Source organism: Oreochromis niloticus, linkage group LG5 (assembly GCF_001858045.2).
Source record: "Oreochromis niloticus isolate F11D_XX linkage group LG5, O_niloticus_UMD_NMBU, whole genome shotgun sequence".
Taxonomy (NCBI): domain Eukaryota; kingdom Metazoa; phylum Chordata; class Actinopteri; order Cichliformes; family Cichlidae; genus Oreochromis; species Oreochromis niloticus.
This window is the reverse complement of record NC_031970.2, coordinates 32,317,595-32,338,913: the sequence shown is the minus strand read 5'-3', so window position 1 is coordinate 32,338,913 and position 21,319 is coordinate 32,317,595. Positions and strand designations below refer to the sequence as shown.

Sequence of the window (21,319 nt, the reverse complement as noted above, 5' to 3'; positions counted from 1 at the left end):
ATCATTCACACAGATTAACTCACATTTTCAGCTGAATTTAATCATGCTTTTTTGTGTCAATGAACCGTATTTCTGCAACATCCCGGTTTGTTTTGCTTACAGATTTACTCACACATTACTCAGTAACTGTGACCTCACCATCAGTGTAACATTATGATACAAATATGTTATAAAACAAATTTCCCACGTGTGGGACTAATAAAGGTTATCTTATCTTATCTTATGTTTATTATTAATATTTGCCAGTGTAATAACAACATAATAGCATATTTGTTTTATACACTACCTAAAGATGTACCACATATGTGTGTGTTTTGAGTGTATAGAGGTTGTTTACTGACCCCCAGGTTGTGGCATGTTGGCATAACCCTAGATAGTAACATGCTGTTCTGTTTGTCATTCCAGGACAACATGGACAGGAAGTGAAGCCAGCTCTGAGAATAATCTAAAGGCACCCGTGACAGTTTGTAACATCAGAACTGTAAGTGGTTCTCAACTCTGTTAAAACTTCCATAGTTTATGTAGGCACTGACTTATGATTTGAAGCCTCTCTCTGTGTGATTCGTCTCACAGATTAGTATTTTTTCCTTACAGTGTGAAGTGATGTAGACCGTAACGTTTGTTGCTTTGCTTGTCACTACAGAAAAAAAGATAAAACAGTAATCACAGATGAACTGATTTAATGTTTGGATAGAATATCAGGAAAATCCTGACATCGAAACCTGACTCAAGCATCAATGACAGCAATGTGATCTAAGTTACTATGCCATATATCAGCAGCAGTGAATCAGGTGCAAGCAGAGAGCTAAAGGAGCATGGAAGAAGCTAACAGGAAAATCTCAGCAGTTTGGGGGGTTTTCATGCTAGTTATGTCAATAGATTTCATCGCTTAACCTGCAAACTGTGGTCAACTGAGTTGACGAAACTGAAAAACTGCAGTGATGCTTTCTTTCTCTTGCTCACTCTCATTGTTTTTATGTTTTGTGTTTACTGCACTTGTGGTAACATTAAGTGTTGTTGCCAGCTCTTTTAATATTTTTCACTTCATTCGTATCCTCTCTCCACTCCCTGTAAACATGTGTGCGTGTGTGTGTGTGAGGAACAGTAAAATAAAGTGCACTCAGACTGAGTGGAGGAAAGGTGAAACTACACTACTATACATGACCATAAATAACAGCTGCTTACACTGAGGTGAGAGGAAACTAGTGCAAATGAATTAGATGAATAAGATGAACACGATTTCTAAACTTTGTATTTGTTTTTGTCCCATTTTTATTTACTACTTTATGCATAAAAATACAAAGTCAGTAAAATTGATGTATTTATTTGTTACATTTTATTTTACCAGGTTTGGAAAGCAGTGTCTGAGTCGAGACCAATGTTGTCTTATACAGTCCCACTCTGTTTCTCACAGTGAGGAATGCATCTTATTTACACCTAACCACCAATGGTGTTAAATTACGACATGATATAATGGAAAAAAAGGTGATTGGGTGCATCCCTAATGGTTACTGTTGAGATAAAAGGGTCAGCTGTGTTGTAATTCCAGAGCTCATGTGATGCAAGGTGTTAAAAAGTCAGCCAGTTTCACTGGTGTAGGAATGGTGATATTTATCTAACGTAAATGTGACTCAATATAATGTGGAAAGTAATAATCCAAAAATTGTAATAAAAAAAGGCAAAAAAATATGTTTTCAATACGTCAGTGACAACTTGTGTGGTTTAGTATCTTTAAGCAGCCTTCACTAAGAATGAGTTTTCAGGTGAGCCATGTGGTTAGATCTGTGATGTAGTTTGTCTGTTTGTAAAGAGTTTGATTCTTGTGTTGCCACGCTGTAATGTTCACTTTTTATCTTTGGTGGCTTTTCATGCTATGGCACAGATTTCTCTGTTCATGCAGAAGAAAAGTAGATTTTACTTGAATCGCACTGTGTAAATCTTAAAACCTATCCAAAGCTGGATCTCTAGAACTTCAAAATAAAAGCTTTCAGAGCTCGCTTGTAGATTAGATCAATACTATGGTTTGTGGAAATAAGAGTAGCAAAACTGACATTTATTGATAGGAAAATGTCACAGACTACTATTTAAGCCTCGGTAAGTGTAGTAGGGATATGAAAAAATAAAATAATAAAAATATAAAATGAGGTTGCAGGAGAAATTTTTTTAGGCCCTCATCTTTGACTTCTTCGCTGTGTTTTCACTTGCCAGTCCAAGCGTAATAAGAAACATAACATGGCAGAGCCTGCTCTTCCATCATCATTGCTGGGTGGAAAGTTGGTGCGCTTTGATCATGTCTTTTGGGCGCATCACTCCGGCTTAGCCTGCTGCTCGCTATGTGATAAGCCATCAGAGTACTCAGATCTGAGCCGGCAGCTCCGTGGGCTTGAGGAGAGACAGGAGAGAGTAATGGAGATGAGGAAAGAGCAGCAATGCAAATTTTGTTGACAGACTGTTGCTGCAGCTGTTCTCCTTGCCTTTGAATTCAACAATGTTACTGTCCCACTTCACTCATCTGTGAAGAAAAGGCCACATTTCATTTTTAAGTCCATTTTCACTCAACTGCACCGTCACAAGCTGTATTTTTTCACCCTGTTTGCAATTAAAATACCTTTAATTAGAGTCTCATACTAGTTGTAAACACGTGTGATTTAATTATTTCACAAACTGCTATGCTCAGATGTACTGTGAGTGCAGTTAACAGATACAAGTTCACTTTGATGTTGAATGCTACCCCTTTCTCTCTGCTTTCCTCTGTCTCTGCATAAAACATCATTTTGTACCCCCATTATGAAACGGCGCTCCTAATTGACGGGTTGTTGCTTGTTTATTTGATATATATTTACCAGCTGGGAGGTAATTGGGAAGCAGTAATTACCCAAGATGCAGTGCAGCGCTTAAGCAAAGGTGCTACCATGCTGATGAGTCTGGAGCACAGATGAAAGTATGCAGGTTACTATTATGATCCTAGCAAGCTGTTTAAACACTTGACAGCTGAGAACAGAGATGGCTAATTGGGCCTGTGTCCCTTATACAGCCTCATTGTTTACTATGATGATGTACAGTGTGAGATCAAACACATGATACTTTCATCTTTTTTTGTACAATTGTTAATGGCATACCTTAGGAGATAATAGCGACAATAAAAGGCCAGTGGACGTAAGGGCCTTATGGATCCGTAGTCCATCCGGATGATGTAGCTCTCTCACTGATAATGGCCTTGTTAACTGAGATTCATTACTTCTTCATTCAGAGTCCCCTGGATATTGAGGAAGAGTGTTCTCAAACTATTGTTTTTGCTTCGGTGAAGTCATTCTGATGTGGTTTTGTGAGCTATTCATGGAAAGCGGTGACGGTATCTTCCCTGACTCCTGATGATTCAGTTGACCTGAGACTGGGGCGGCGCGGGTGGTATTTGACTTTTCTTTTGCTACTCAATTCCACTTTCACACCGAGTCTCGCTTTCTCTCTCTCTCACACACAGACTTGCTTTCAGTCTCCAGTTCACTCCCTCTGACAGTTCGAAACGCTCACCTTGTTTGTGTGCAGGCTGCTGTTGTTTGGTAGCCCGCTCTCCCAGTAGATCCTCAGATGTTGTTGTTGTTTGCCTGTATTGGTTGGAGTGTGTGACTTGCATTTGCCTGGCCTCCTTGGAGGGAGTTTGTTTTTGTTCTCAGTGTTGTAAACAGGGTGGGGCTCCATTCCCAAACCACTCAGTTGGAGATGGTTATTTTCACAGGAGTTATTTCTTTAATCATTTTGGTCAATAGATTAGCCAGGGCTGGAATTATGTGTTGAAGCAGATAATGTGGATAGCCATTTGCTGCATGTGCTGACTAGATAAACACTGTTGTTTTTGTGATTAAAGTAGTTTTGTTGATATCTCTAACTTTGGTACTACTGGATGATATTTTTTTATGCATCATTCTTTTTTTTCTTTTTTTTTGTAAACAAAGGAAAGTTACACAAAGTTACATTTTACCACAGTATAGTGTCTTCAGATGATACTGTCACAAATGAATTTAGACAAATTGAATGAAGTCTACACCCAGTTTTTTAAAATAACGTTAATTGTAATAAAATAATTTACATTTAAATGACTAAGATATGAATAGCAAGATAATAATGAAAAATTTAAAAGGAGATTGTGGAAAAATAGGGTATAATTTCCTATTTAATATTTCCATTGTGTGCAAAAGTATTTGACAGTTTCACGTATTTACTTGTTTTTTTTAATAATGTTTTTTTAAACCAGAAAAAAGATTTACGTTATTTTCAGCTGTTGTTTCATTGAGGGTTTTTTCAATAATATTTTAAATACCAAAAAGCCACAATGAACTCAAGTCCCAGCCACGTCCACAAAGCAATTATTATTAATTTCATTGTAGCCAATTGGCTGAACATGTCGTGTATTCAAGATGCAAGTTTGCAATTTACACAAAGTTGCTGAATTGTGGCGGGAAACAAAAAACCAGACGTTGAGACTCCTACGGCTATAGTTGTTTTGAAATAATTTTAGTCTCATATTTGACTTGTTCTAGACTCCCAGTCTGTATAATATTTCCGGGTTTGTGTTTATCAGGTGTAAAGTTGAGATCCACCAGAGATCCTTGTCAGGTATGATACATTTGTGGCTTTCACAGAGCGGCTCAGCATCAGAGGTTGCAAACGTGTGTAAAGTCCCTTTTCGATGGGAGGCGACAACCACACTGGCTGTCGGTTATCCTGCAAAAAGTAATCAAATGGCAGCAAACAAAGCAGTGCACTAACAACGTGTAATAGCGTCACACACGGCAAGTGGCACAGTAAAATGGACCGGAATTGAATTTGGTCAAATCTGTACCCTGAAATCTGAATGCAGGTTATGTCACCCTGCAGTATCAACACCGCAAAGTTACTGTCAGAGTTGTTAATCCTGAGACGAATGCTACAGTACTGTTATATCATCATGTAAGTCTAAACATTTCGTTGATTTGTTTAGTATGTGGGGTGACACTAATAGCGTTTCATGAAATTGGTGTCATGAAATTAGCAGTTGATCTATTCATATGCTGGTTTTATTTTTCCTGCAGCAGTTAGTTCAGGTATATAATTTATGGAATAGAGCTCTCTTAATAAAATTAAACAAAATATAGTAATGTAGTTTAAATAATGTACTTTTATTGTATCTTCAGTGCTGTCTGAATCGTGTAGAATGTGCTGTAGCAGCATTTCAGTGGCAGTATTTCTCTGTTTCCTAAGACCAGTCGACTTTCTCTCTTGACAGTAAGCGTGCACATGCACATTGTGCTCAGGTGACATAACAGCACGCTAGAACAACAGGCACATAGCTCATTTGTAAAACGTGACCTGTGAACAAAATGAGTGTTTACGGTGGCAAGAAAAAGACAGCAGCAAAAAGTAGTTGTAAAAAAGGACAGATCTTAGCCATCAGCTTCTTTACAAGATTTACATAAGCTCTTAAATATCTCTCATAAATCTGCAATTGCAGTTGATGTGAATGGGGACTTGGGTAATGCAGCTGGTCTAAAAAAAGATGGCGAGAGAACAAGAGAATGAGTGGGTGAGTCACAGAGAGAAACTAAACTAGAACTGAAACCTATTTGTTGCTTATTTTGTTCCAGGTAGTAGAGTTAAAAGCATGAGAAAAAGTGTAATTGTGTACTTAAGGAGTGATGTGAACAGCACGTCACTTTCAGGTCGCAGTCTCTGCAAAAGGTGACGCTGGGAACGCCAAATGCTGACTTTGTGTTTATAGCGACTTATGTACCGGTCAAGCTTACAACACATGAAACAGTGAGATTGAAAAGCAACCAAATTCTTTTCCCACGCCAGGTTTCCTACAAGACAAACAAACAAAAACAGAACACACCCACACACATACGTATTATTCATTTGACTGTATATACCTTTAATACTTTTGATAGAATCACTGAACGTATTTGGATAATTTCCTTAACTTTGGACTCGAGGCTGTAAATGACTACATTTTGGAATTCAGAAATCAAAAGTCGAGGCCTCTCGAAACTAATGTCTCGTCATAACTCAAGAAGTCATATGCTGAGAATTTCACACAGAGTTTTTAACTGAATTGATGTCTTTTCAACTTCCCGTTCTGCAAAAACACTTTCTGGCAACTTTTTTTCCCCAGGAATAGAAGGGGGAATTGTAACCATAATTCACATCTGTTGTGTTACTAAAACCACCTACACAAGGTGGGCTTGTGATTGGTTTTGTTTCTCTATTTATTTGTTTTTCTATTTTTAGCGTGATTACTCAAAAGGCTATGGATGGAAGTGAGCTTAGCCTAATTTTAGCAGTGATTCCGTTTTGCATCCGTATCTGAGCTCTTGATCATTTTAGTTCATACTTTTTGAAACACTCGTCAGAAACACTCGAAATTAGAAGAGTAGCTGAAAATCATCTAGATGTACTCTAGAAAATATTAGAAAAGAATTCTAGATATTCTTTTGGGTCCAGGGTCTCACACAAGTCGTGCTTTCCTATACTGTTTGAAAACTGACTAAAAGTCCAGACTTTGTGAATTGTAAGACTAATAAGAGCGTCTTACAATTCAGTACACTCAGTGTCATGCTCCACGGTTGCTTTCCTTCTAGCTCACGGCTGGTACAATTTACATTTTATAGTTTACAGCTTTTTGTCTAAAAATTTCTGCACCTGTTGTAAATGCTGTAAATGTAACTTAAGCAATTAGCTGTTTTGAGTTATTGGATATTTTTCTGAAAGCCTTTTCATGTTGTGCATAAGGGTGCATGATGTACAAGGTTTTAATGTGTTGACCGATCAATTTCTCACACTGAAAACAACTCATAGTGAGAAATGAGTAAATCAATCTTTTCATATCCTGCTACAGAGAGGAGCCGGGCCAGGCTTTTGAGTGCATTTCTGTGTACTTTATATGCAATTGTATGCAGAGATTGAAGGGCTAATTCAAAGAATTTTAATCACTCTGACAAACCCTCTTGCAGTGTCATCTTTTTTGCAAATGCCCTATAAAATGAATAGATGAGCAGTCTCTTTTTAGAGCATAATGGCTGCATTAGAATATGAGATGGATAGTAGATGAAAATTCTGAATCCTACATCTACGCTTTCTCTTTCACTCAGTCACTCTGATCTCTTTTATCAATAGTGATCCTGTTTAAAAGACCTTCCAGGGCACAGTGAAGTGTTTAGTTCAACCTCGCATAGACAGAGCAATGGAAAAAGCAGAGGTGAGAACAATTTGAGCAATAAATTTTAGAATAACTGGTGCAGGATTGACTGTTTCAGTACAGGATTAGCTAATGCATGATTTCATGCTCTAGAAGCAATAATAGATTTGTTTTGTTTTTGCCTTCAAATCCCTCCACCTTCATTGATTGCAAGGCCACACCCTCCTACCAGTGACCATCATAGTGACAGCTTTTTTTCCACCAAGTGAGATCATGCCATTGGAGACTGTGAGTTGTTCTCATCAGGGTCAACCACATAATGCCAGTCAATATGTAAACAAAGGTGGAGACAGTTTCTCATAGTCTAACTGACATTTTCTTGGCTGATGATTCATCTGAAGATGTCATCTCACAAAGTGTTTTCAGGGTGCTCTGTACTTAGAGAATGAATATTTCACTCAGTGATCTCTGTTCACCACATTCACTGCCATATGCAGCATATGTTAGTATCACAGGCTGTTCACGGCAGTTGACTTCTTGTCTGGACTCTGGTTCACTGTATTTCTGACATCAGAACAGAAGTTCTTGTCCAAACAAACTATTATTGCTGACAGAATGGACCTATTTATTTTTATTTTTCATTTTTATTTTTTACTATAAACTTTCCAGTCCCTAAAACAGAAGCAAAACCCCTGAAGAAATGGAGTGAACATCAGAAGTGGCTCTGATCATGTCCAAACAAACCCTGAATCTCTAAAGATAACAGATAAAATGTTGTTTAACTTATTCTCCACTGCTTTTTAAATACGATATTTCCTTCTCTAATTGGTGATATGCACAGATTTGAGCATTTAATTGCAATAGATGCACTATTTTCCTGTGACAGCCTTGGGTAAAAACAGTTAAAACACCCGTAAAATGAGTTTCAAAGCACTCCTGCAGCATCGTCTAAAATGTTTATTCATACTGAATAGATATCAGCATGTGTCGTTGAATGTGTCAGCTGACAAATGAAGAGAAACTTTAGTGTAGAGCTGCCAGAAATAAATATATTTCCATTTGATTTTTTAAACACACAAATAAAACCACGACGGTAAATGAGTATTCACCTCAAATTATTCAGTACAGGATGTTTTGGTTTGTGATGACACTTCCATTCGGTTTGCCCTGTGATTGATGTCAGAAGTATTTCAAAACAATAATGTAGAACGCACCACCAGAATCAACCTGAACATTTTTGCAGTTAGCAAGTTGTTTTTGATCAGATGACAGGTGGATGATTTTTATCAGATGGTGGCTACGCGCTGACTATTGAGAGAACAATTAACAGGCGCTGTATTATTTACTATAACATTGCCGTTATCAATATTGGGAAATAAGAAAACATACGCAGTAATAATTCACTTATAGCCACAGAGTTGTTATTGCTTCACCGGTGAATAATATGCTAATTATGTTGTGTTGAGGACAGCTCCACATAAGGAGTAAACATGGGCGCCTTGTATTTTCCCCCTCTTTTTTTTTGCTTCTTTAGATGTTGATTTGGTCAGTGGCAGCTAAAGGCATGTTTCTGATATAAAGAGCCCTGTTACTGAAGTTACAGGAGGCAAAGGAGTTTCCTTGCTTTCATGTTGTGAGAGTGAAACCACAGATATTTTTCTGCTTTCTCCGCTCGTGCTAATGTAAATGATTTGCATGGAGTTTGTCCCTGCTGATTAAGGCTGTTTGGACTGTTCTTCTTTGGAACCATGCCAATTGAATTTTCTGCCTTCTAACACGCTTGGAGAGTGGGGAATATGGTTCTCATTGGGGCCTGAGGCTTGATCTCCTTCTAGCCTCCCCCAGTCCTTTCACATCACTCTGACAATTAGCAAGCTCGACCATTCCCAAATGACACACGTAATTAAAGAGTTGGCATTATAATTACAATATGTTTATTGTCTGTTTATGGGTTCTGTGAAGTGCATAATGCACTTGGAGATTTCTTTGGTGTAAATGGATTTAGGGCTCTTAATATACTTGGTGGCAAATGTGATTTCATGTGGTTAATATCTTGAAAAACCTCCTTTATCAGCCCGCTAACAGTTGCTCGGTTTGTCACACATAAAACACAATTTTGGCTGAAAGAAAAAGGTGGCACCAGAAAAAAAATTATTTAGTCATGGGCTTTTAACAGGTACAACAGTAAATGCATGTTAAGTAAATGATGCAATTTATTTCGTTTTTCTCATTGCCAGATTGGCTGCCACGGGACCTCTGCCAGCTTTAAATAAGTGGTACACAGATGGTATTCACATGGTGCCCACTTGGTTACAAAACGGTCCCAGGGAATAAAGCCCTGCCACAACAACCATTAGGTCAGCTGGTGAGCCTGTTGCTTTTGCACTTTGCGTGTACAAATGGGTTAATGTTGTCTCATTGGGCCAAATTCTTTGGTTAGCACGGCTCGTTCTCCAGGGTCCAAAGTGAAATGGAAGATGCACTGGTAAGGAGAAGGGTGGGATAGAGAAATAGGAGAGAGATCCTCTCCTCTCCTCTCCTCTCCTCTCCTCTCCTCTCCTCTCCTCTCCTCTCACTCTGCAGCTGTGCTGGTCTCCGGGCTTGCTGGCTTTTTGGAGAAGTGGTGAACTGTGTCATCTCCAGTCACTAACAACTAACAGCTGCAGCGCCAGCCGCTGCTGCAGATCGAGGGACAATGTGGAACCGATTTTCTAACATAGAGAAATAAATAAACAAAGCCTGTGGAAAAAAAAAAGAAACAATACCACAAACAACACACAGCTTATGCAAATGTGGGAAAATGTGTTCGGGAATCGATAAGCCCTATTTGTGTGCAAAGAGACTATAGGACAAGAGTGACCATTTTACCAGAGATCCACATAACCTGTGTGTGCTATTTTATTTGCAAGTGATACTTCAGAATATGTGTTTTTTTTCTCCGTTACAGTATATGTCAAAGCTGCACATTATTAGTGTATTTGCTAGTGCATGCACTCGTAACATACCAGATGTTTGAAGCAAAGTTTTAGTCACTCTGGTGAGAAAGGAGTCAAACTTTCAGTGGGCTAAAGGTTGAGTATCATAACAAACTGCACACTCACATAGTTAATTAGAGATATTTATCAGGAAATAGTAAATCTATGTCAGCATCTTAAGCCCTTTTACTTTTGGTCTCATTTGCTGCTCTTATAAATTTGGGCATTCTGAGTGTTGCAAGAAAAATGAAAACTTAACATTGTTTAGCTTTTAATCCCAGTCACCTTGTAATTGTTTCTTTGTCATAAGCAGCTATTAGTATTGCTAGAAAATGGTAATGCTTTGAGAGACTCATCTCTTCCAGAGAATGGCTCTCTATCACACTCTCACATTCTTTTAAAAGGGAAAAGGAAGATGAATTTTGTCCATAAAGGCTGTATCACAAGGGCTTTTTATCCTAAATGGCTCTGGGGATTGTTATCTGTGGGAAGTGTGTCCTGCCTCCGTCGTGTTCAATCAAGTGTCCACTTAGCTGTGACTGGGAGTAATTGTTCCCAAGTGGGCCACACACTGACCTGTTAATGTCTGTGTTGACCCTGTAACCTTGTCAGCACGTCTTAGGGAGGAGTTTAAATCATGTGGATCTCCTCGGTGTCTTTACGCTACCGGGTCAAGTGGGCGTTGGTCCTGAAACACCACTCTCTTGTAATTGTCCCCGGTAGCATGGGTCAGCTAGGGGTGTTCCCAAAGATCGCCTCTTATTAAACGAGGTGCTGGGAGTGCTGTGACTTAATGGGTCAGGCCATTGATCTGATTCACCGCCAGTGTCCCAGTCTCTGCTCTGCGGCCCAGTTGGTGACTTGACTCTAGCTGATTTTAAGTTACACTAAACCAGAGAGCCATTTCACTTTGAATGTATCTTACTGAACCTTTCCCTTGAATTTCAGACTTTACACAGCAGTGATGTTCACACATGGGCCTCATAGGTATGTCTGACTCACGGTGTCAGAAGATTTAGGTAGTCCTGGGTGACAGAGCAAGCTTGACTGTACGTCTAGAGGAGGATGAAATATAACTTTTAGTTGTTTACTCATAAAGTTGCTTACTCATAATGTATAGTTAGATTCATAGAAAGCTATTTCTGATATTTTTGTATGATGCATGGATGCACTGATATATAGTCTGATTATGAATTTAGGTCAATTTTGGCACTGCTGACTAGTATTAGCATATTGATAAATAACCAAAAATAACCAGGATATTGTGGTCGAGTAGTATGTTATTTCTCGAAATGGAGATGTCCTTGTTTACCTGGAACAAAGAGATAACTAAATAGATACAAAATAAAAAGACTGGAAAATATCATTATTGGCCAAGCTATTGGCCAAATAGTTTTTTAAACATCAAATCATAAGAGCGCTCGAGAGCTCATGAAATCCCAGTCTATTTTAAAATCCCATTTGTCATACAGCGCGTAAATCCCATCATATTTGGATCTTCTCATGAAGCTGCTGAAGTCTGAGTGCTGTACTTTTGATGTGGCAAACTTGGCAGCAATCCTTGGCCGAAGTCACAAACTGCCCTCTGTCGTCAAACTTGAAGTTAGGGGACCGTCTGAAAGCAAGTGCTTCAATTGAAGGGCATGGGGACACAATAGAGGAGCCATCAATCCATGAGGGGGGCTGTCTGTTGGGATCAACATTTTTTTGTGAGTAATGACAGGCATGCAACAGAGTAATCAGAAGGGTCTTATCTTGGGCCAATGGTAGGCCCAGGAATGTGGACGGCCTGTGGAAACAGCAGTCGCACTAATGGGGTTAGTTGAATTCCACACTGGTGAATTATGAGGAGCTGGGACGTTTGGGCTGTGGTTTGTTGTGTCTGGTTGGAAAGCTACACCGCTCCACACACAGAGTTATAGATTTGGTTTTTAACACGCTTTCTCATAGAGCAGGCCAATTAACTGGGAGCTGCACTGCTTTGCTGTGTTGCTAGAGACACAGCCACATTAAACAGCAAACATGTACACACATATATCACGGGGCAACAAGCCACACATGCAGCCGTGACTCCTGTGACAGGGACAAAACCAGATGTAATCTGTTATGCAGCCTCATTTGCATGATCTGAATTGTATATGGAAGTCATTAGCCTCTTTCCACTTGTTTATCTGGCTACAGATGAATGCTTTTGAGCTAAACAGGTTTTTAAATAAACTACATGCGTGTTGTGTTACAAGCTATTTTGGAATGTACAAGTGCTGTGACATTTATGTCAAAGACTATACAGTAATATAAAATATGTTACTCATGTTTCTGTTTTACACTCATCAAACCACTCAGAGTTGTGGCATTTTTCTTGTCATATCACGACGGTGATTAACGCCTATTACACAACCTTAATTATCCTTTTGTGTCACCTTGCTTATTTTGTTGTGTGATTTGGTAATGTTCTTTGCCGTTTTTCTTTTTTACATTTAAAGGATTATAAAGTATACGCTGTATAAAATCAATTCAGCATATTGTTATGTTGATATTGCAACTACTCAAAGGGAATATTGTAACATCTTTACTGGTTTAGGGTGAGACATAAACCACAGATACAAACACTTTTGATATTTTTCATTGTGTACCTGTCATAGTTTCTTATGTGCATGTTCTGATATGAAAGGAAGATAACTTGATATGCATGTAGGCCAAGAGATGCCAACAGGAATCAGTGTGTCATAACTTAACAAATACCTGTGGCTGAAGACCATCACGTTTACTTTTGACATTCCTTATGTCATTTCTGTACGCGTGGGCTCCGCGGACCGGGGTAGGGGCTTTCCCCACCTTTCACTTCCTGTTTGTAATCTTTGTATCTTTCCCCTTCCTTTTCTCTCTCTCTCTCTCTGTTTGTGTCCTCTGTGTGAAACCCCCGTGGTCCTGCCCTCAAGACCGTAAGCTGAAGTCTGATTGGAGGAATGGCGTGCCAATCGACCCTGCACCAGTGATCAGGGTATGTGGCAGTCCTCCCACTATAACTCTTCTCTTACTGCATACAGTAATGTGCCTGCTGTTTGTCTGTGAAGTGTCTTCAAAGCACTGTAAGATGTGACTTTTCGGCTTACGTGTTTCAAGCCATAACTGGTTTGAAACACATCCCAACAGAATATCGTGACTTTTTTAGCAGTTTCACTGTTAGGCTTCACTGGCTACTAAGCATGGATGTGAATGATAGAGACACAAATAGTTCTGGAGAGAGTTTACTGTTTTAGGGAAAATATCTAATTTTAGTGACCATTATTGCAATTATTTTAAATAAATAAACTTCAGCTCTGCATCTGTGAGGACTGGTCCCAGGCCTCTAAACTGCTGCCCTGCTTGTCCAGTTTTTGCCAGCAATTTAAAAAAGGTCTGAGGCTGCTCTTGTAAGTGGCTGTTTTCCCAGATGGAGAATCAGGACAGTCAATCAGGGGTACTTCACTACCCCCTATTCCTGGAGGTCCCAATTCAGACCTTTTAAATGGAAACTCTTAAAACAATGATATGATATTGTTTGATTCAAGTATGAAGGATAATAATACAAAAGTTTAACCATGATTTGGGTAACATTTTGAGGGTGAAGTTGTCATTCTAGCTGCTCTGGCCATTACAACAGTTTAAAATGTCCTTGAAACAGTGAGGTGATTAACTGAATAATAATAGTTGACACCTGATTTTTTTGATGAATTCAGAAAGAGTATGAAAGCATAAAAATTCACAGCTTCCTAAATATTTGCTGGTTTTCAAAGTCTTCTGTGAAAGTAGCTTGAATCTTTGTATCTTTGGGTTTTGGATTGCTGGTCAGACAAAACATGACATGTCCTTGAGCATCAGAACTTGATAATGGGAATTGTTTGCATTTTGTTAGAGATAATAAAATTAGCTGTTGCTCTGCTAGTCTGAAAGAATAACACAAATGACTGCTTTAATATAAAAAAAAAGCCTGTTCTTCTTCCAGAAAAATCCATACTTTTTGTTTTCGTGAATGTTATGTCCAGAAGTTTTTAGTGCCCCATTATAACAACAGTCTAAAATCAATAAATTGTTTAATATCTGTTAATGCAGCACGTCACGCGCTGTTTAAACGTTGCACCATCTGCTGCTTTCTGTTTGTGACTCTCCTTTGTTTTTTAATATCTTTGGTGTGAAGTAGTCTTTCCATCCCTCTTCACCTCTGTCTGCCCTGGGAGCCCTGATTGGCTGAACACTTTCTGCACTATAGTCTGGCTGCTTGCCAGCCATACTGCCAGTGGCTGCCGTGCCCCTGATCAGAAGAGAATGTGACATTTGTGCAGAGGTAATGGAATCTGCGTGCAATTAAATCTCTGACTGTGAAGAGGAGTCTATCTCCTCCTGCTCCCCCCGTCTCCTGCCATTCCCAGCAGCAGGGGGGGTCAGGCACGATGATGAAACCATCCCAGCAGGCCCCTCGCTGTACTCTGTTTCCCAATCTCCATGTCAGGTTGTATTTTTTAACTTTGCCGCACTAGACCTGCCTCTATCTGGCAATTAATTACAGAAAATGTCCGTTAGGAATCTCTCCAAATATTGTATAAAAATTAATATTCAATTAGAAAGATTACGTTACACGGCGGTAACATTACCAGCGTTGTGGTGAATACTGCTGCAGGTGACAGTTGTTATTTAGTCGTGAGCGTTGTTGGGTAGTTAAGCATGGTTGGATGTGTTCTTTTCTTAGACGACTGGCACAGAGCAAGAAAGACAGAGAGGCAGAGGGCAGATTCATGCATGGATGAGAAAAGGGTCATATCTCTCTGCTCCTCTTTCTCTACTGGCCTGCCACTACACTTAACGCCTCATTTGTGGGCTTTGTGGCCAATGGCTTGAGTCTGCGATCTGTTGCCATAAAAGGCAGTTTTTTCCTCTCTGCTGATGGGGCACTTGCTTGTGGGTTAATACCAGACCCCCACTACAGGCAGACTCATATCTAATGGATAATGGATATGCGTATCCCCATCAGGACTGCTCATAAACATAAAACTCGCTGCTGCCATTGTATTGGTGGAGCTAGCTGAGAAGAACAGAGCAGCACCATGTGAGCATTTCCCTTGAACTTGTGTAGGAGTAGTTCATATCTGTGTTCCTTGTCCTCACAGGGTGGACCGAGATGCAGGATATCCAGGTCAAGGTTTGGCTAAATCCTCCCTTGTTGTTCACACCCTGTGTGGGTCTGTCCGAAAGGCACAATCTAAGGCTATACCTCCCTGCAGATCGGCCACTCGATCAACTACATAATGTGATTATTGAAATGGGAATTCATCTTCCTGTTCCTTTGAACAATGAAAGATTACAGTTTATTTTTTCACATTCTCCTGCTGAATGTCAGAGCCCAGCTTTAATGTGACTGGTTTCCTGTCACAGCTGACTCTTCTTTTCACGTTCAGCTTTCTCTGGTAATGTATTTTGTCATGATGAATTATTAATATCAGCGCTGGTTGAAGGGAGTGTTGTCTCAGAAAATATGAGAGTCACTCTGTTTCTTTTTATTCCTGCAACCAAGGGTTAATTTACACCAACAATCAAATGAACCTCCCCGTTTCCTTGCTGCCGTATGGATCGTGCTGAAAAGCTGCTGGTCTTAACTTTATTCGCTAACATCCTGCTAAACAACAGAGAGAGCCATTCCTGTTTTCCTCTGTTACAGATGGCTTTGGTGTGTTTTGCGATAAAGAGAAAAAGGCTTTGCTCGGGGAAGGAGAGAGAAGAGGCTTACGCCATTAGTGTCATTCGAATGGTGAATTAGATCAGACTGACAGATAGATGCGGAAAATTGTTTTAATTGTATAATTATCTCTGGTTAGCCACTTGTGCGGAAAAGTGCTGTGATGTGGGTGAAGGCCAGGGAAGAGCACATTTTGGCCTTTATGTGCTTATTTTGTCTTTGCAGAGCAAATGAACAACAATTGGGGGTCCTAAGGATAAAACATAAACACACCCAAACGCACAGACACTCACACTCCCCCTGGGCAGGTTGAGACGTGCTCATTGAAATGCTGCCCTTTAAAGTAATGTGTCTGGCCAGTGAGCCTTCTCCTCAGGCAAAGAGGAAGGCGCCTGTAACTGTCTGATGAAGATGGCACAGCTTAGCACAAGTGTAACAGCTATGCACAACATTCGGAGGAGAAGGAGAGGCTGAATATATTTGTGGCATGCCTAACCACATTCAGCTGATTTCTGATCGGATGCAAAATAGTAGACTACGCGCAGATGGCAGTAAATACGTGGCTTCAACTGCCGCCTGCTTTGTGCATTTTTTTTCTTTTGTAAAACATTCCCATGAAAGAGTTTGCATGAAGGTCCTATCTTCAACTGCCAATTTGGTTGGAAAATATTGCTGTTTTAAACAGTGACGACTTACTGTTGCAACATGTGTTGCTGCATAGCGTCCGATTTATTAACGTAGTCTTAATTTGTTAATTCTTTTTCACTTAGATCATTATTTTAATAGTTTTGGACAGAAGCAATCTACCATTCCATCCTTTGGGCAAACATTGTCATTACTGTTGAAGTGTCAGCTGCTTTTACTGAATACTGCTGCTGTTTTAAAGCTTTTGTAGAGGTCTTGGGTTCAGATTTAAAGAAAATGTCCTGATCTTGATTCCAGTGCACTTTATCATTGAAAGAATTTGATGCAGTTTTCTAAAATACCTAATGCTCTGTTTGGTGTCCTCTAAATATATAATTGTCATTGTTTTGATTTGATAATCATTACCTTTTCATAGAGATAAAAGCATCCTGGCTGTAGCATATAGTCTTATTTCGACAGATCAGTTTCTGAGTGATTTTTTTTTCTAGCCCGGTGGGCAAAGCTAAGCCCAGGCCAAACACTGATGCGCTGCAGTCAGCAGCTGCATGCCATTTTCAGCTCAGCTCATTCAAGTGTAATAAAACAATGCAAGAAGTGCTGGAGGACTGCGGCCCTGGATGCTCTCACTCTTGAAATAGGACCACCTTTCGGGCAACCGTATAAACAGTAAGGGGAGCTGCTATCCTGTGAGTTTCTGTCGTTCATTTCATTCATCGGGCGTTCCTGTTCCTGCTTGTGTCCACGATCAGAAATATTTGATTATGTAACAGACCTACTGGTTTGTAATCATATCAAGAAAGACCTTCAATAGTTAATCAAAAAATGAATGTTTGCACACTGCACCAGTCTTGAAATCCACAGCGATTCATGGACTGCGAGCTTGTCATGTCTCAGTTGTTACCTTCGTCATGCTCTGTTGTTCAGTTGCATCTCCTGTTATAATGCACAGGGGATTAGCAGGTAACAAGGCAGCAGCACTCCTCTGAGGATGTTGCGCGTGGCTTTGAATGTCTCGCACAATACAACATAAATGAGGCGGGGGTGGAGGGTGGGTGTCCCACCAAATGGTGATTTCCCAGCTACACAGGGAGCCTCCTCCTGGATAATGTGGTAATGAAAGGTGACAGGAAGGACTCAGGGTCTGGAACGAAGCCGGGGCAGCTGGTCAGAGCAGGAGTATAGGAAGTAGTGTGCACCCGGGCTAAAGTGCAGCGAGAAGCAAATTAAAGCTCATATCTGCCATCTCCCTCGCCTCCCTGCACTTTCCTGTTTGGACTTGAAGGTGATTGGGAGCCAAGGCGGTGACAGTTGACGGAAGCTGCGCGGAGGAGAGAGTATTTATTTACAGTGAGATGCAGCGATGCTTGTTCAGGATGCGGTTTCACGCAGGATGTGCACCCCCTTCTCCACCACCACCACCACACACACAGACACACACCTCCTCCCATCTTTCTCATCTCCACCCTTACACTACAATCCCCAGGTTTGATCAAGAATGGGAAGTGGGTTATTGGAGAGGAGGGGCTGGCCTGCTGCAAGCCAGGCAGCCTGCATTGTGTAAGAGGCTGGGTCTGGATCCAGCCAGCAGAGAGCTCACTCAGCGTGTCTTCCTGCCTAACCCAGGAGGTGGTACCAAAGTCAACATGGGTCACTGAAAAAAAGGAGTGTGTGAAGCACTAAGATTGTATTGTGTGACAGAGATTTTCTTGAGGTGTTACATAATCTAAGTAAAAAAAGGCAGTGAACAAAACGGAGCCTGTGAGAAAAGCTTACATTTAAAAGAGTGTGTGTTTTAAGAAAGTTCAAATGAGTGTGTCAGGTACCCTTCCAGGAATTCTACCTTGTAAAGCAGGGGTGGGCGGGTAAGGGTGGGGGTGGGGGTGTAAATCCCAATAATTACACTGTACACTGGTTGAAGTGCAATTACCATTGTTGTCACCCTATAATACACTATTCACTATTTTAGTAAACTGCTCATTTTAAAACATGCAAGTGTGTGCAACATCCTTTCATACCACCCAGGAGGAAATATCCTGAAACTATTAGTTGATTAGTCAGATAAAAGTGAACCTGCTGCAGGCACACCTTTTTTGCTTTTTCATTACCTTCCAACCTCGGCTTTCGTCTGGTAGGATATCAGATGGTGAGCATGTGAGTGTATTGAAAAGGTGAGCCGTTCTGATCTCTGCTCACTAGCTGTCATGTCGGCATTAATCCATCCAAAGTTTCAAAGGCAGGTTTTATGACCCGCCTTACGGCCTCATCTGTGTGGACAGCAGCATCTAAACTCTGGAGAACCTGCCACATAAAATCCACATCTGTTAAAGCCTAAATTGTAAAACAGCCCCCACATGTCCAGGCAGTGTTGAGTTAATAATATACTTAAAGTACAGCTCCCTGCAGCAACGGCAGCCATTGTCTTACATTCGCTTTTTTGGGCAAGACTTCCAGCTTTTTGAACCCCTTTTTGGACCTTCACAGACAATTTTTATTTATTTTTTTAATGTTTTTGACAAGTAAAGTTTAGTAGTGAGTCTCGTAGAATTATCCAGATTGAATTTGTAACAACTGAGTGCTGAAACCAACAGGAATGTTTGGATATACTACACTGAATCTGCTTTTACTTGGTAGCCCTGCTTGTGTAGTTAAAGATCAATATGAAAACGACAGACAATTTTTATTAAATCAGTAAGTAGGATTAGAAAGCAAAAGCAGGTATTATTCTCAGTCTTGAGGTTTGCCACCACCGTCCAATATATAAAGGATGATTAACACATCTGTGGGTGATGCAATTTAAACAGCAGTTGTCATTACAGATACACAGTTGCTACACACACGTTTGTCGTCACAGTCTCTAAAAGAGGAAGTATTGCTTCTCTTCGTTGGTGAATTCAATCATTGCTTCCATCAGTGCTCTCAGAAGTCAAATGTACTGCGCGCTAACAAGTGCTTTCTGTGCTTCTTTTATCCCTTTTAGTTAGCCGTGTGCTAGTCATTTCTGTCGTGGGACACATCTTCAAATCTGTGAAGGTAGCTATTGACCTGACAGGAGCAGCATGTGGATGTGACTCACATATACAGCAACATAAATTTCAGTACTGATTTGAGGTTTCTTCAAAGGCATCTGGCAAATAACCTAAGGGAGAACCACAGTGCGGCAGTCGAGGGGGAAAGATACATTTAGAATAACCATGAAAAGCAGACATTGTTGGTGGGAGGGCAGATGAGTAATGTAAGATAACCAGTTACCACATAGTTCTCTTTTAGGTGTCTCGTGTCAATGACTTCAGAACGTTGAGGATTTATTTAAATTAACAAGGTACAATTGACAGAAAATACATTTTAAATGTTATGTGACTCAGTAGCTAGTAGCTAGAGCTATCGTGTATTCTACATGTGTTTGTTAAATTGGTTTCACAAAGTGAAGTAAGTGTAGGCAGTAAAGTAAAAAGGTCAAAAAGTTTGGTGTGAGAAAGCTTTGTATTTTTATTTTTACTTTTGGCTGTGTGTGATGTCAGGTAGAGGAGATATTTTTAATATTGTATTCTAACAAAGCACAGCTGTGGCTATTAGTACAGCTCCACCCACCTGCTATTTATGACAGTTGGGGGGAGGGGTACATGAAGATTATTTTGAAGTGTACAAAAACAGTTTTATCAGAGAATAAGAACAAAAAATATGCAGTTCAAAATGAGCAGAAATTGGCACACTTTAATGTGAATTCCAAAACTGAAATTTGGAATTAAAATTAGCAAATTAAAATTCACTAATGATATTACAACACGCATGATTTGATCTAAAAGTCTTGACATAAATAGGCAATGGCTGTTAGTCTAGGACTTTCTGTCTGTGCTTTTGTAATATCTGTATTTATAGGAGTAAAAAGAATTTGCAAAAGCAATATACTGCAAAGTTTATTTCCATTCACAAACCAAACATTCCCTCTTTAAAAAAGTCTATTTTTTAAAGAGGGAATTAGGAAGGTCAAATAGATTCAGATAGTATTGTTAAATGCTTTTATCGGGCCGGCAGACTCAGCAACAACACATGTAACTGCTCTAGACGTAGAGGGAACAGTCTTAAAGTCTTTTTATTCATCTATGGCAGTGTATGTAATAGATGACGACAGCGTGGTTACCTCTTCCTTGAATTGGTTTGGATTTTCTATTTACTGCTATACACAATGCTGTGTATAGTTGGGTCTTAGACTAATTGATGTTTTGGAAGATGAGTCCAATTGAATGAGTCATTAGGCCTATTACCAGAGTTTTATTAAATGCCCCCACCCAAAAGGGGGGAAAAAGTCCGCTCTGGAATATTTCCTTCCTAGAATAACAGGCGCTTGGATTGGTAAAAGGCAGATAATATATGTGTGAGATTGATCAGTGAGTAGCGACCCCATTATCTCCTGAGATGTTAATTACACTGTGCTCAGCTTGCATGTCAAAAGGCAGATAATTGAAGAAGGTAAAAGATGTGCCACACTTTATTTATGCTTTCACTTGCTGGTAGAGGATTTGCTCTCTCTTGTATGTCCTCTTCCCTCATCTTTCTTCTCTCCCTTTTTTGTCTGCAGTGTATTTATTCTTCGGTAATATCACATTGTCATATAGCTGATACATTTTTGGAGTTATTATTCACAGTCCTCACTGTGACAAATGTTCTGTCCTGTCTCTGTGTCACAGCTGTCTGCAGGGGCTGTAAAAATCCTAAAATGATTTAAATGAAATTACCTGAATTCAAGACCTTTAAAGGTTCTTGTATTTAGATGTTAGATAAATAGTTTTTTTTGGACCTCCTGAAGATCTCTGTGCTGCA

General features: G+C 39.9%; 1 protein-coding gene across 15 annotated transcripts in view; it reads left to right on the top strand.

The window, feature by feature from the left end:
* foxp1b (forkhead box P1b) overlaps nucleotides 1-21,319 on the top strand; it is a 146,678-nt gene that overhangs the window by 4,034 nt on the left and 121,325 nt on the right. For 7 of the 15 annotated variants that reach the window (XM_013269979.3, XM_019358611.2, XM_005450152.4 and 4 more), the window contains exons 2-3: nucleotides 406-481; nucleotides 13,086-13,147. The gene's annotated coding sequence lies outside the window, so the exon portion shown is untranslated. Of the gene's footprint in view, nucleotides 1-405; nucleotides 482-7,149; nucleotides 7,232-13,085; nucleotides 13,148-21,319 lie in introns of all 15 variants that reach the window. The other 8 variants (XM_025907475.1, XM_025907469.1, XM_025907474.1 and 5 more) reach the window with 2 other exon arrangements.